General features: G+C 53.1%; 1 pseudogene across 1 annotated transcript in view; it reads left to right on the forward strand.

Annotated features, from left to right (window-relative positions):
* The window catches only part of LOC144499957 (amyloid beta precursor protein binding family B member 1-like), a 106,678-nt pseudogene extending 94,992 nt beyond the window's left edge, over positions 1 to 11,686 (forward strand). Inside the window, exons 11-13 of the transcript XR_013498910.1 lie at positions 9,042 to 9,157; positions 9,639 to 9,815; positions 11,365 to 11,686. The product of XR_013498910.1 is annotated as an amyloid beta precursor protein binding family B member 1-like (transcript). The remainder of the gene's footprint in view (positions 1 to 9,041; positions 9,158 to 9,638; positions 9,816 to 11,364) is intronic.
* The last annotated feature ends 1,342 nt before the right edge of the window (positions 11,687 to 13,028 follow it).

Genomic DNA, 13,028 nt, shown 5'->3' on the forward strand with positions numbered 1-13,028 from the left:
CCCCCTCCTCCCCCCCCCCCTCGCTCCCCCTCCTCCTCCGCTCCCCCCTCCTCCCTCCTCCTCCGCTCCCCCACTCCCCCCTCGACAAGGTATCGCATGGTAGGTTGTTGCATAAGGTTAAATCTCACGGGATCCAGGTTGAGGTAGCCAATTGGATACAAAACTGGCTTGATGACAGAATAAGAAGTTTAACAACACCAGGTTAAAGTCCAACAGGTTTATTTGGTAGCAAAAGCCGCACAAGCTTTCGGAGCTCCAAGCCCCTTCTTCAGGTGAGTGGGAATTCTGTTCACAAACAGGGCATATAAAGACACAAACTCAATTTACATGAATAATGGTTGGAATGCGAATACTTACAACTAATCAGAGGCCGAATGCCCGTGACCGCTGAAGTGCTCCCCAACAGGAAGAGAACAGTCTTGCCTGGTGATTGTTGAGCGGTGTTCATTCATCCGTTGTCGCAGCGTCTGCATAGTTTCCCCAATGTACCATGCCTAGCGGGGGGGGAGGAGGGGGAGCAGGGGGGAGGAGTGGGAGGCATGGTACATTGGGGAAACTATGCAGACGCTGCGACAACGGATGAATGAACACCGCTCGACAATCACCAGGCAAGGACTGTTCTCTTCCTGTTGGGGAGCACTTCAGCGGTCACCGGGCATTCAGCCTCTGATATTCAGGTAAGCGTTCTCCAAGGCAGCCTTCGCGACACATGACGGCGCAGAGTCGCTGAGCAGAAACTGATAGCCAAGTTCCGCACACACGAGGATGGCCTCAACCGGGATATTGGGTTCATGTCACACTATTTGTAACTACCACAGTTGCCTGGACCTGCAGAGTTTCACTGGCTGTCTTGTCTGGAGACAATACACATCTTTTTAGTCTGTCTTGATGCTCTCTCCACTCACGTTGTTTGTATCTTAAAGACTTGATTAGCTGTAAGTATTCGCATTCCAACCATTATTCATGTAAATTAAGTCTGTGTCTTTATATGCCTTGTTTACGAACAGAATTCCCACTCACCTGAAGAAGGGGCTTGGAGCTCCGAAAGCTTGTGTGGCTTTTGCTACCAAATAAACCTGTTGGACTTTAAACCTGGTGTTGTTAAACTTCTTACTGTGTTTACCCCAGTCCAACGCCGACATCTCCACATCTTGATGACAGAAGCCAGAGGGTGGTTGTTGAGGGTTGTTTTTCAAACTGGAGGCCTGTGACCAGCGGTGTGCCTCAGGGATCAGTGCTGGGTCCACTGTTATTTGTCATTTATATTAATGATTTAGATGAGAATTTAGGAGGCATGTTTAGTAAGTTTGCAGATGACACCAAGATTGGTGGCATAGTGGGCAGTGAAGAAGGTTATCTAGGATTGCAACAGGATCTCGATCAATTGGGCCAGTGGGCTGACGAATGGCAGATGGAGTTTAATTTAGATAAATGTGAGGTGATGCATTTTGGTAGATTGAACAAGGACAGGACTTACTCAGTTAATGGTAGGGCGTTGGGGAGAGTTACAGAACAAAGATATCTAGGGGTACATGTTCATAGCTCCTTCAAAATGGAGTCACAGGTGGACAGAGTGGTGAAGAAGGCATTCGGCATGCTTGGTTTCATCGTTAGAACATTGAATACAGGGGTTGGGACGTCTTGTTGAAGTTGTACAAGACATTGGTAACGCCACACTTGGAATATTGTGTGCAATTCTGGTCACCCTATTATAGAAAGGATATTATTAAACTAGAAAGAGTGCAGAAAAGATTTACTAGGATGCTACCGAGACTTCATTGGGTTTGAGTTGTAAGGAGAGGCTGGATAGACTGGGACTTTTTCTCTGGAGTGTAGGAGGCTTAGGGTGATCTTATAGAGGTCTATAAAATAATGAGGGGGCATAGATGAGCTAGATAGTCAACATCTTTTCCCAAAGGTCAGGGAGTCTAAGCTAAAGGACATAGGTTTAAGGTGAGAGGGGAGAGATGCAATTTTTTCACACACAGGGTGGTGAGTGTCTGGAACAAGCTGCCAGAGGTAGTAGTAGAGGCGGATACAATTTTGTTCTTTGAAAAAGCATTTAGACAGTCACATGGGTAAGAAGGGTATAGGAGGGATATGGGACAAACAAGGGCAATTCGGACTAACTTAGTGGTAACAGCTGGGTGGCATGGACAGGTTGGGCCGAAGGGCCTGTTTCCATGCTGTAAACCCCTATGATTCTGAGGGTGGAATTTTACGAGATTTTTTGTCAGTGTCGGGTGGGTGTGAAACTAGGAGAGTTCCAGGTTCCATTTTCAGGCCCAATCTTATGCACTCTGTCTTTAACAATTTGTACGAGTCTGTTTAATAAGAACATATGAACTAGGAGTGGGCCATCTGGCCCCTCGAGCCTGCCCCGCCATTCAATAAGATCATGGCTGATCTTTTTGTGGACTCAGCTCCACTTACCCACCCGCTCACCATAACCATTAATTTCTTTTACTGTACAAAATTTATCTATCCTTGCCTAAAAACATTCAATGAGGTAGCCTCACTGCTTCACTGGGCAGGGAATTCCACAGATTCACAACCCTTTGGGGTGAAGAAGTTCCTCCTCAACTCAGTCCTAAATCTGCTTCCCCTTACTTTGAGGCAATGCCCCCTAGTTCTAGTTTCACCCGCCAGTGGAAACAACTTCCCTGCTTCTATCTTATCTACTCCCTTCCATAATCTTATATGTTTTATAAAATCTCCCTCATTCTTCTGGATTCCAATGAGTATAGCCCCAGTCTACTCAGTCTCTCCTCATAAGCCAACCCTCTCAACTCCGAATCAACCTAGTGAATCTCCTCTGCACCCCCTCCAGTGCCCAGTGTATCCTTTCTCAAGTAAGCCCCGCCCACAACCTCTCCCTTTCTGGCCAGAGAGGCTGTGGGCGGGGCTTAAAGCACCTGGCAGCCTGTAAAGGGAGGGATTGGGCATGTGCAGCATCAAGCAGCTCCCTGCCTCCCCCCATGGCAATCACGGGGCCCGTGGCCTGAGATGCAGCCCCAGCGACCCCCCCCCCCCCCCCCCCCCCACCTCCCCCACCGATCGTGGCCACTCCTCCCTCCCCTAACGATCGTGCACGCCCCTCTATCCCACAGCGATTGTGGACCCCCCTCCCTCCCCCATTAATTTCGTGCAGAATGGCGGCGGGCCCCCTTACCCTCCCATGACCCGCCTCCATTGACCCCGCTTCCTTTAACCCCCTCCCCTGGCACCACCCCTGTAGGTGCCGGGCTGGCATTGCCCCGTGATCATGGGGAGGAGGGGTTTTCCTCGCCGGAGAGAACCTATGAGGCGAGCTGTGAAAGCGAGGAAGCTGGGACAACTGAGTGCTGACGAAATACACGAAAATGATCAGAAACATCAATTTTAAACAACCAGCCTCTCGCCCATTTCCAGCGAGAGTTCAGGACAGAAATCCAGCTGCCGTGAAATCCCACCAGTCACAAAAATCGGCGCCATTCGCGCTGGCCGCTTTACACCAGATTATACGACACATTCCCACCACAAAACAGATGTAAAGCAGCAGTAAAATCCCGACCTAAGACTCCCCTCCTCCCCCCGCGTCCCCTTCCCCTCCTCCCCCCCGCGTCCCCTTCCCCCTTCCTCCCCCCGCGTCCCCTTCCCCTCCTCCCCCCGCGTCCCCTTCCCCTCCTCCCCCCGCGTCCCCTTCCCCTCCTCCCCCCGCGTCCCCTTCCCCTCCTCCCCCCGCGTCCCCTTCCCCCCTCCCCCCGCGTCCCCTTCCCCTCCTCCCCCCCGCGTCCCCTCCTCCCCCCGCGTCCCCTTCCCCTCCTCCCCCCCGCGTCCCTTCCCCTCCTCCCCCCCGCGTCCCCTTCCCTCCTCCCCCCCGCGTCCCCTTCCCCTCCTCCCCCCCGCGTCCCCTTCCCCTCCTCCCCCCCGCGTCCCTTCCCCTCCTCCCCCCGCGTCCCCTTCCCCTCCTCCCCCCCCGCGTCCCCTTCCCCTCCTCCCCCCGCGTCCCCTTCCCCCTCCTCCCCCCGCGTCCCCTTCCCCTCCTCCCCCCGCGTCCCCTTCCCCTCCTCCCCCCGCGTCCCCTTCCCCTCCTCCCCCCGCGTCCCCTTCCCCTCCTCCCCCCGCGTCCCCTTCCCCTCCTCCCCCCGCGTCCCCTTCCCCTCCTCCCCCCGCGTCCCCTTCCCCTCCTCCCCCCGCGTCCCCTTCCCCCCCTCCCCCCCGCGTCCCCTTCCCCCCCCTCCCCCCGCGTCCCCTTCCCCTCCTCCCCCCGCGTCCCCTTCCCCTCCTCCCCCCGCGTCCCCTTCCCCTCCTCCCCCCGCGTCCCCTTCCCCTCCTCCCCCCGCGTCCCCTTCCCCTCCTCCCCCCGCGTCCCCTTCCCCTCCTCCCCCCGCGTCCCCTTCCCCTCCTCCCTCCGCGTCCCCTTCCCCTCCTCCCTCCGCGTCCCCTTCCCCTCCTCCCCCCGCGTCCCCTTCCCCTCCTCCCCCCGCGTCCCCTTCCCCTCCTCCCCCACGTCCCCTTCCCCTCCTCCCCCCGCGTCCCCTTCCCCTCCTCCCCCCGCGTCCCCTTCCCCTCAAGGACAATATGTCCTTGGGTTAGTAATGAGTAATCAGCTAGTTTTAATTAACAAGTGAACAGTGTGTGAGCAGTGATTGGGTTCGGTATGGTGATGAATCTGGAGAAAGGTGAGTCAGTTACTGTGATTCTCGATTTGGGTAAGGCTGACATCACTGAGGTGAGACAGAGTCTACAGTAAACTAGACAAACCTGTCATTGCAACAGAGGATCGGGGGAGGTGATACTAATGTCATACCGAAACAAGCGGTTAATACCCTTCAAGAGTGAGAATTCAGCTTCTGCAATGGAGAGCCATAAATAACTGAAGAATGTAAAAAATAAAAGCAAATCTGGGGAAATAAATAATGTTGTCTTGAGGAGTGCACACATTACAGAGAAGGAGGTGCTGGAAGTCTTAAAGCGCTTCAAGGTAGATAAATCCCCGGGACCTGATGAAGTCTATCCCAGGACATTGTGGGAGGCTCGGGAGGAAATTGCAGGTCCCCTAGCCGAGATATTTGAATCATCGATAGTCACGGGTGAGGTGCCTGAAGATTGGAGAGTGGCAAATGTTGTGCCTTTGTTTAAAAAGGGCTGCAGGGAAAAGCCTGGGAACTACAGGCCGGTGAGCCTCACATCTGTGGTGGGTAAGTTGTTGTAAGGTATTTTGAGAGACAGGATCTACAGGTATTTAGAGATGCAAGGACTGATTTGGGACAGTCAGCATGGCTTTGTGAGTGGAAAATCATGTCTCACTAATTTAATTAAGTTTTTTGAAGGGGTAACCAAGAAGGTAGATGAGGGCAGTGCAGTTGGTGTTGTCTACATGGACTTTAGCATGGCCTTTGACAAGGTACCGCATGGTAGGTTGTTGCATGAGGTTAAATCTCACGGGATTCAGGGTGAGGTATCTAAATGGATACAAAATTGGCTTCTTGACAGAAGCCCGAGGGTGGTTTTCGAGAATTGTTTTTCAAACTGGAGGCCTGTGACCAGCGGTGTGCCTCAGGGATCAGTGCTGGGTCCACTGTTGTTTATCATCTATATTAATGATTTGGATGAGAATATAGGAGGCATGGTTAGTAAGTTTGCGGATGACACTAAGATTGGTGGCATAGTAGACAGTGAAGAAAGTTATCTCCAATTGCAACGGAATCTTGATCAATTGGGCCAGTGGGCTGACGAATGGCAGATGGAGTTTAATTTAGATAAATGCGAGGTGATGCATTTTGGTAGATTGAACCAGGGCAGGACTTACTCAGTTAATGATAGGGCATTGGGGAGAGTTACAGAACAAAGAGATCTAGAGATACATGTTCATAGCTCCTTGAAAGTGGAGTCACAGGTGGACAGAGTGGTGAAGAAGGCATTCGGCATGCTTGGTTTCATCGGTTAGAACATTGAATACAGGAGTTGGAATGTTTTGTTGAAGTTGTACAAGACATTGGTAAGGCCACACTTGGAATACTGTGTGCAATTCTGGTCAGCCTATTATAGAAAGGATATTATTAAACTAGAAAGAGTGCAGAAAAGATTTACTAGGATGCTACCGGGACTTGATGGATTGAGTTATGAGGAGAGGTTGAATAGACTGGGACTTTTTTCTCTGGAGCGTAGGAGGCTGAGGGGTGACCTTATAGAGGTCTATAAAATAATGAGAGGCACAGATCAGCTGGATAGTCAATATCTTTTCCCAAAGGTAGGGGAGTCTAAAACTAGAGGGCATAGGTTTAAGGTGAGGGGAGAGATACAAAAGTGTCCAGAGGGGCAATTCTTTCACACACAGGGTGGTGAGTGTCTGGAACAAGCTGCCAGAGGTAGTAGTAGAGGCTGCAGATGGAGCAGAGGTCACCCTGACGTCCTTTGTTTAAACTCCAGCGAAAATAATCCTAACCTAGTCAATCTCTCCTCATACATCAGTCCCGCGATCCCTGGGATCAGCCTGGTAATCCTTCACTGCACTCCCTCGAGAGTAAGAACATCCTTCCTCAGAAAAGGAGACCAAAACTGCACACAATTCTCTCGGTGTGGCTTCACCAAGGCCCTGTATAATTGCAACAACACATCCCTGCTCCTGTACTCGAAACCTCTCGCAATGAAGGCCAACATACCATCTGCCTTCTTTACCGCCTGCTGCACCTGCATGCTTACCTTCAGTGACTGGTGCACGAGGATACCCAGGTCCCGCTGCACACTCTCCTCTCCCAATTTACATCCATCAGGTAGTAATCTGCCGCCTTGTTTTTGCTTCCAAAGTGAATAACCTCACACTTCTCCAAATTATACTGCATCTGCCATTGATTTGCCCACTCACCCAACCTGTCCAGATCATTCTGACTTCTCCCAGAATGCTCCATCTGCAGCCTCTAGTGGCTGCTCTCCCTCCTGTTTATCACTGGAGAAGTTCTTCCGCTCGTAGGCCAGACCGGGTATGGATGGCAGATTTCCTTCCCTAAAGTGTATTAGTGGTTTTTACAACACTCAGTGATAGCTTTGAAGCTGTAATTACTGAGATTAGCAACTCTTTCCCAATTAATTGATTGAATTAAAACTCCACCAGCTGCCACGGCGGGATTTGAACTCCCAGAGCATTAGCCTGGACCTCTGAATTACTAGTCCAGTGACATTAATGCCACCATCTTCCCTAAAGAGTGAGAAACAAGGACTGTGGGGGGGAAGTGACCTGTCTGTGGGGGAACTAATGATGATAAGGATAGTATGAGACTGAAGGGAACACACTGCCAGAGCGTGTCATAGAGCAATACAGCACGGAAACAGGCCCTTCAGCCCAACCAGTCCAAGCCGACCATGGTGCCCTCCCAGCTCGTCCCAATTGCCGGCATTTGGCCCATATCCCTCTAATCCTGACCCATCCATGCACTTATCCAAATGCTTTTTAAATGTTGCTATTGAACCTGCCTCAACCTTTTTCTCTGGCAGCTCATTCCATATCCGCATCACCCTCTGTGTGAAGAAATTGCCCCTCCGGTCCCTTTTAAATCTTTGCCCTTTCACCTTAAACCTGTGCCTTCTAGTTTCCAATTCCCCTTCCCTGGGAAAAAGACGATGTGCGTTCATCCTATCGATGCTCCTCATGATTTTATGTACCTCAATAAGGTCACCCCTCATTCTCCTACGTACCAAGGATTAAAGCCCTAACCTGGCCAACCGCTCCCTATAACTCAGGCCCACGAGTCCTGGCAACATCCTGGTAAATATTCTCTGTGCTCTTTCCAGTTTATCAATGTCTTTCCTATAACAGGGTGACCAAAACTGTCCACAATACTCCAAGGCTTCACCAATGACTAATACAAGTGTAACACAATGTCCCAACTTTTATACTCAATGCCCTGACTGATGAAGGCCAGTGAGCTAATCGCCTTCTTCACCACTCTGCCTACCTGTGATGCCGCTTTTAATGAACTATGTGCTTGTAGTCCTAGGTCCCTCTGTTCCTCTACACTCCCCAGGACCATTCACTGTATAAGCCCTATCCTGGTTTGATTTCCAAAATGCAACACCTCAGACTTACCTGTATTGAAATCCATTTGCCCATCCTTGGCCCACTTCCCTAACTGAGCAAGATCCCCCTGTCATTTCTGAGAACCTTCTTCGCTATCAACAATACCTCCTAATTTAGTATCATCCGCAAATTTACTAACCATGCCTTGTACATGGTGGAAGCGGGCATATTAGCAACAGTTAAGAGGCATCTGGGTGGGGGCATGAACAGGGAGGGAATAGAGAGATACGGACCGGGTAAGGGCAGAAGGTGTTTTTTAGTTGGGGCATCATGATCGGCACAGGCTTGGAGGGCCGAAGGGCCTGTTCCTGTGCGGTACCTTTCTTTGTTCCTCGTTATAATATTATGAATAGTAGTTATACCTGAGGGTTGAATCCAGTGAGGGCTCACCAAAAAGCTGCTGGGAGGGCGTTCCCCTGAGTTGGGGGAATCATAGAAACCCTACAGTGCAGAAAGAGGCCACCTGGCCCATCGAGTCTGCACCGACCACAATCCCATCCAGGCCCTACCCCCATATCCCTACACATTTACCTGCTAATCCCTCTAACCTACGCATCTCAGGACACTAAGGGGCAATTTTTTTCCATGGCCAATCAACCTAACCCGCACATCTTTGGACTGTGGAGGAAACGGAGCACCCGGAGGAAACCCACGCAGACACGAGGAGAATGTGCAAACTCCACACAGACAGTGACCCAAGCTGGGAATCGAACCCAGGTCCCTGGAGCTGTGAAGCAGCAGTGGTAACCGCTGTGCTACCGTGCCGCCCCTGTGGGAACATGGGCCACAGTCTCAGGAAAAGGGGCTGATCGATTAGGACTAAGATGAGAAGGAATTTCTTCACTCATGGAGTTGTGACATTTCAGAAAGATGGAGTTGAGTAGATGATTAGCCATGATTGTGCTGAATGGGGGAACAGGCTTGAGGGGCCGAGTGGCCTCGTGTTCCTGAGATAACTCATTGCTGTGATCTGCTTCCCAAGGTATGGATGTGATTAACAGCGCGCTGGAGAACACGATCCTCAGCAGCAGCAAGCAGAGCTGGCTGCCAGTTATCGTGAATGTGGCCTCAGCGACTCTCACTATCATCAATGAGGAGGTAAGAGGATTGCGACTGTCCAGCGAGCCACAGGCTTTCCGGTAATGCAGATAACAGACGTATCTCAGTCACCAGCACAAACACTGTGGGCTCCGACCCTTTATCTCTGTGAGATATCTACACACTGAACAGGACTCTGTTGTACAATTTGAAACTTACTGGGAAAATATGATGAGAAATGGGCATTCTTACAACAAGCAACATTCCCATGTCCACTCTCCCCCGTCACTGACTCTCCCCACCCATTCCCCCTCCCACACCCCCATGTCCACTCTCCCCATCACTGACTCTCCCTCCCATTCCCCCTCCCACACCCCCATGTCCACTCTCCCCCATCACTGACTCTCCCCACCCATTCCCCCTCCCACACCCCCATGTACACTCTCCTCACCTCCCCCCCGGCCCCCAGGTAATCTGTTCCTCCTGGTCCCCCTGTTTCTCTGCCTCCATTGATGGTACTGTTTTGCTGTTTAATTTTCAGAGTGAGGAGATTGTGTCGGAATGCCGAGTGCGTTTTCTGTCCTTTATGGGTGTTGGTCGAGATGTCCATTCCTTCGCCCTTCATCATGGCGACCGGTCCAGACCAGTTTGACTGTCACATGTTTTGGTGTGAACCTAACGCTGCTGGCCTATAGAGGCTGTACAGGCAGCCTGCATGGTGAGGGGCTTGGTGGGGTGCTGGAGAGGGTGGGGGGGGGGGGGGGGGGGGGGGGGGGGCTGGAGAGGGGGGGGGGGTTTGCTGGTGGGGGGGGGGGTTGCTGGAGAGGGCGGGGGGGGGTTTGCTCGAGAGGGTGGGGGGGGGGTATGCTGGAGAGGGCGGGGGGGTTTGCTGGAGAGGGCGGGGGGGGTTTGCTGGAGAGGGCGGGGGGGGTTTGCTGGAGAGGGCGGGGGGGGTTTGCTGGAGAGGGCGGGGGGGGTTTGCTGGAGAGGGCGGGGGGAGGTTTGCTGGAGAGGGTGGGGGGGATTTCTGGAGAGGGCGGGGGGGTTTGCTGGAGAGGGCGGGGGGGGTTTGCTGCAGTGGGCGGGGGGGTGCAGGGGGTTGTTGGAGACGGGCGGGGGGGTGCTGCAGATATCGGGATTGTGGGAGGGGCTCGGTGTAAGGGGCTGGCAGTTGGAGAGAGACACAGTAAGAAGTCTCTCAACACCAGGTTAAAGTCCGACAGCTTTATTTGGTAGCAAAAGCCACACAAGCTTTCGGAGCACTGCTCCTTCGTCAGGTGAGTGGGAGTTCTGTTCACAAACAGGGCATATAAAGACACAAACTCAATTTACAGCATAATGGTTGGAATGCGAGTCTTTACAGGTAATCAAGTCTTAAAGGTACAGACAATGTGAGTGGAGAGAGCATTAAGCACAGGTTAAAGAGATGTGTATTGTCTCCAGACAGGACAGTTAGTGAGATTTTGCAAGCCCAGGCAAGTCATGGGGGTTACAGATAGTGTGACATGAACCCAAGATCCCGGTTGAGGCCGTCCTCATGTGTGCGGAACTTGGCTATCAGTCTCTGCTCAGCGACTCTGCGTTGGCATGTGTCGTGATGGCCGCCTTGGAGAACGCTTCCCCGAAGATCAGAGGCTGAATGCCCGTGACCTTCGGCCTCTGATCTTCGGGGAAGCGTTCTCCAAGGCGGCCTTCACGACACATGACAACGCAGAGTCTCTGAGCAGAGACTGATAGCCAAGTTCCGCACACATGAGGACGGCCTCAACCGGGATCTTGGGTTCATGTCACACTATCTGTAGCCCCCATGACTTGCCTGGGCTTGCAAAATCTCACTAACTGTCCTCTCTGGACACAATACACATCTCTTTAACCTGTGCTTAATCCTCTCTCCACTCACATTGTCTGTACCTTTAAGACTTGATTACCTGTAAAGACTCGCATTCCAACCATTATGCTGTAAATTGAGTTTGTGTCTTTATTTGCCCTGTTTGTGAACAGAACTCCCACCCACCTGATGAAGGGGCAGCGCTCCGAAAGCTAGTGGCTGGTGCTACCAAATAAACCTGTTGAACTTTAACCTGGTGTTGTGAGACTTCTTACTGTGTTTACCCCAGTCCATCTCCACACCATGACTACCAGTTGGAGGGAGGACAGAGTTGGTTGGGGAAAGGGTGAAGTGGCAGAGTGGTTGCAGTGTGTGACGGGGTGTGAGGGCCTCCATGAACCCTCTCATTGATTTTGGATTTCCTCTTCCTGTTTTGCAGCTGCGCTATCAGAAATGCTTGGACGCCCGTCCCCCGGGTCTTGGCAATACGCTGACTGTGCCGTGTGCCGATTCTGTCGCCAGGAGAGTTGGCTCCAGTGTTAAGAAAGGGGTTCAGTCTCTCCTCGGTTCATTATACCCAAACGCTCTGGATCGCAAACTCCATAAAAACTCCAAGGATTGGACTCCAGCTGAACTCTGGGACTATTTACACTAATATCAAAACTGCCAATAAGAACAATTAAAATTCATGTGCCAGTGAGTGAGCCTGCGACCAAAACCCCTCAAACCCCCTCCCAAAACCCCTCAAACCCCCTCCCCAGAACCCCTCAAACCCCTCCCAGAACCAACCCCCTCCAAACCCCCTCCCCAAACCCCTCAAACCCCCTCCCCAGAACCCCTCAAACCCCCTCCCCAGAACCCCTCAAACCCCCTCCCAAAACCCCTCAAACCCCTCCCCAGAACCCCTCAAACCCCCTCCCCAGAACCCCTCAAACCCCCTCCCCAGAACCCCTCAAACCCCCTCCCCAGAACCCCTCAAACCCCCTCCCCAGACCCCTCAAACCCCCTCCCCAGAACCCCTCAAACCCCTCCCCAGAACCCCTCAAACCCCCTCCCAGAACCCCTCAAACCCCTCACCAAACCCCTCAAACCCCCTCCCCAAAACCCCTCAAACCCCCTCCCCAGAACCCCTCAAACCCCCTCCCCAGAACCCCTCAAACCCCCTCCCCAGAACCCCTCAAACCCCTCCCAGAACCCCTCAAACCCCCTCCCAGAACCCCTCAAACCCCCTCCCCAGAACCCTCAAACCCCTCCCCAGAACCCTCAAACCCCTCCCCAGAACCCCTCAAACCCCCTCCCCAGAACCCCTCAAACCCCCTCCCCAGAACCCCTCAAACCCCTCCCCCAGAACCCCTCAAACCCCCTCCCCAGAACCCCTCAAACCCCCTCCCCAGAACCCCTCAAACCCCCTCCCCAGAACCCCTCAAACCCCCTCCCCAGAACCCCTCAAACCCCTCCCCAGAACCCCTCAAACCCCCCTTCCCAAAACCCCTCAACCCCCCTTCCCAAACCCTCAAACCCCCCCTTCCCAAAACCCCTCAAACCCCCCTTCCCAAACCCCTCAAACCCCCCTTCCCAAAACCCCTCAAACCCCCCCTTCCCAAAACCCCTCAAACCCCCCTTCCCAAAACCCCTCAAACCCCATTCCCAAAACCCCTCAAATCCCCCAGACCCCTCCCTTCAACCATATCCCTCCCCCCCCCCCCCCCCCACACACACAATCCGACACCCTCCCCTGTTTCCCCGTCTCCACTGGCTGTCTTGCTTCCTGCCATAACACCCCCCCCCCCCCCCTTCCTCACTGCTCCCCCTCTCGCTCTCCCCCCTCCAGGTTGAGAGTTGGCCAGTAACATCCTCCAGGTAACCGAGATCCAACCAGTCCCCAGTGTGTGGCCTCTATCGGGGGTTCATTGTGAAACTGGGCACTGGTACAGGTTGAATGCGTTGATCTTCCCAAATTGATGTTTGATTTGTAAAACAGCGCAGGTTTCGAGATTTCCCTTCAGGCCTGGGGCTGGAGCTGTGTCAGGGCAGGATTCCCGGGGCTGGGGATGGATCTGTGTCTGGAGAGGATTCCCGGGGCTGGAGAGGATTCCCGGGACT

The sequence above is a fragment of the Mustelus asterias genome, chromosome 10 (genome assembly GCF_964213995.1).
Source record: "Mustelus asterias chromosome 10, sMusAst1.hap1.1, whole genome shotgun sequence".
Lineage (NCBI taxonomy): Eukaryota > Metazoa > Chordata > Chondrichthyes > Carcharhiniformes > Triakidae > Mustelus > Mustelus asterias.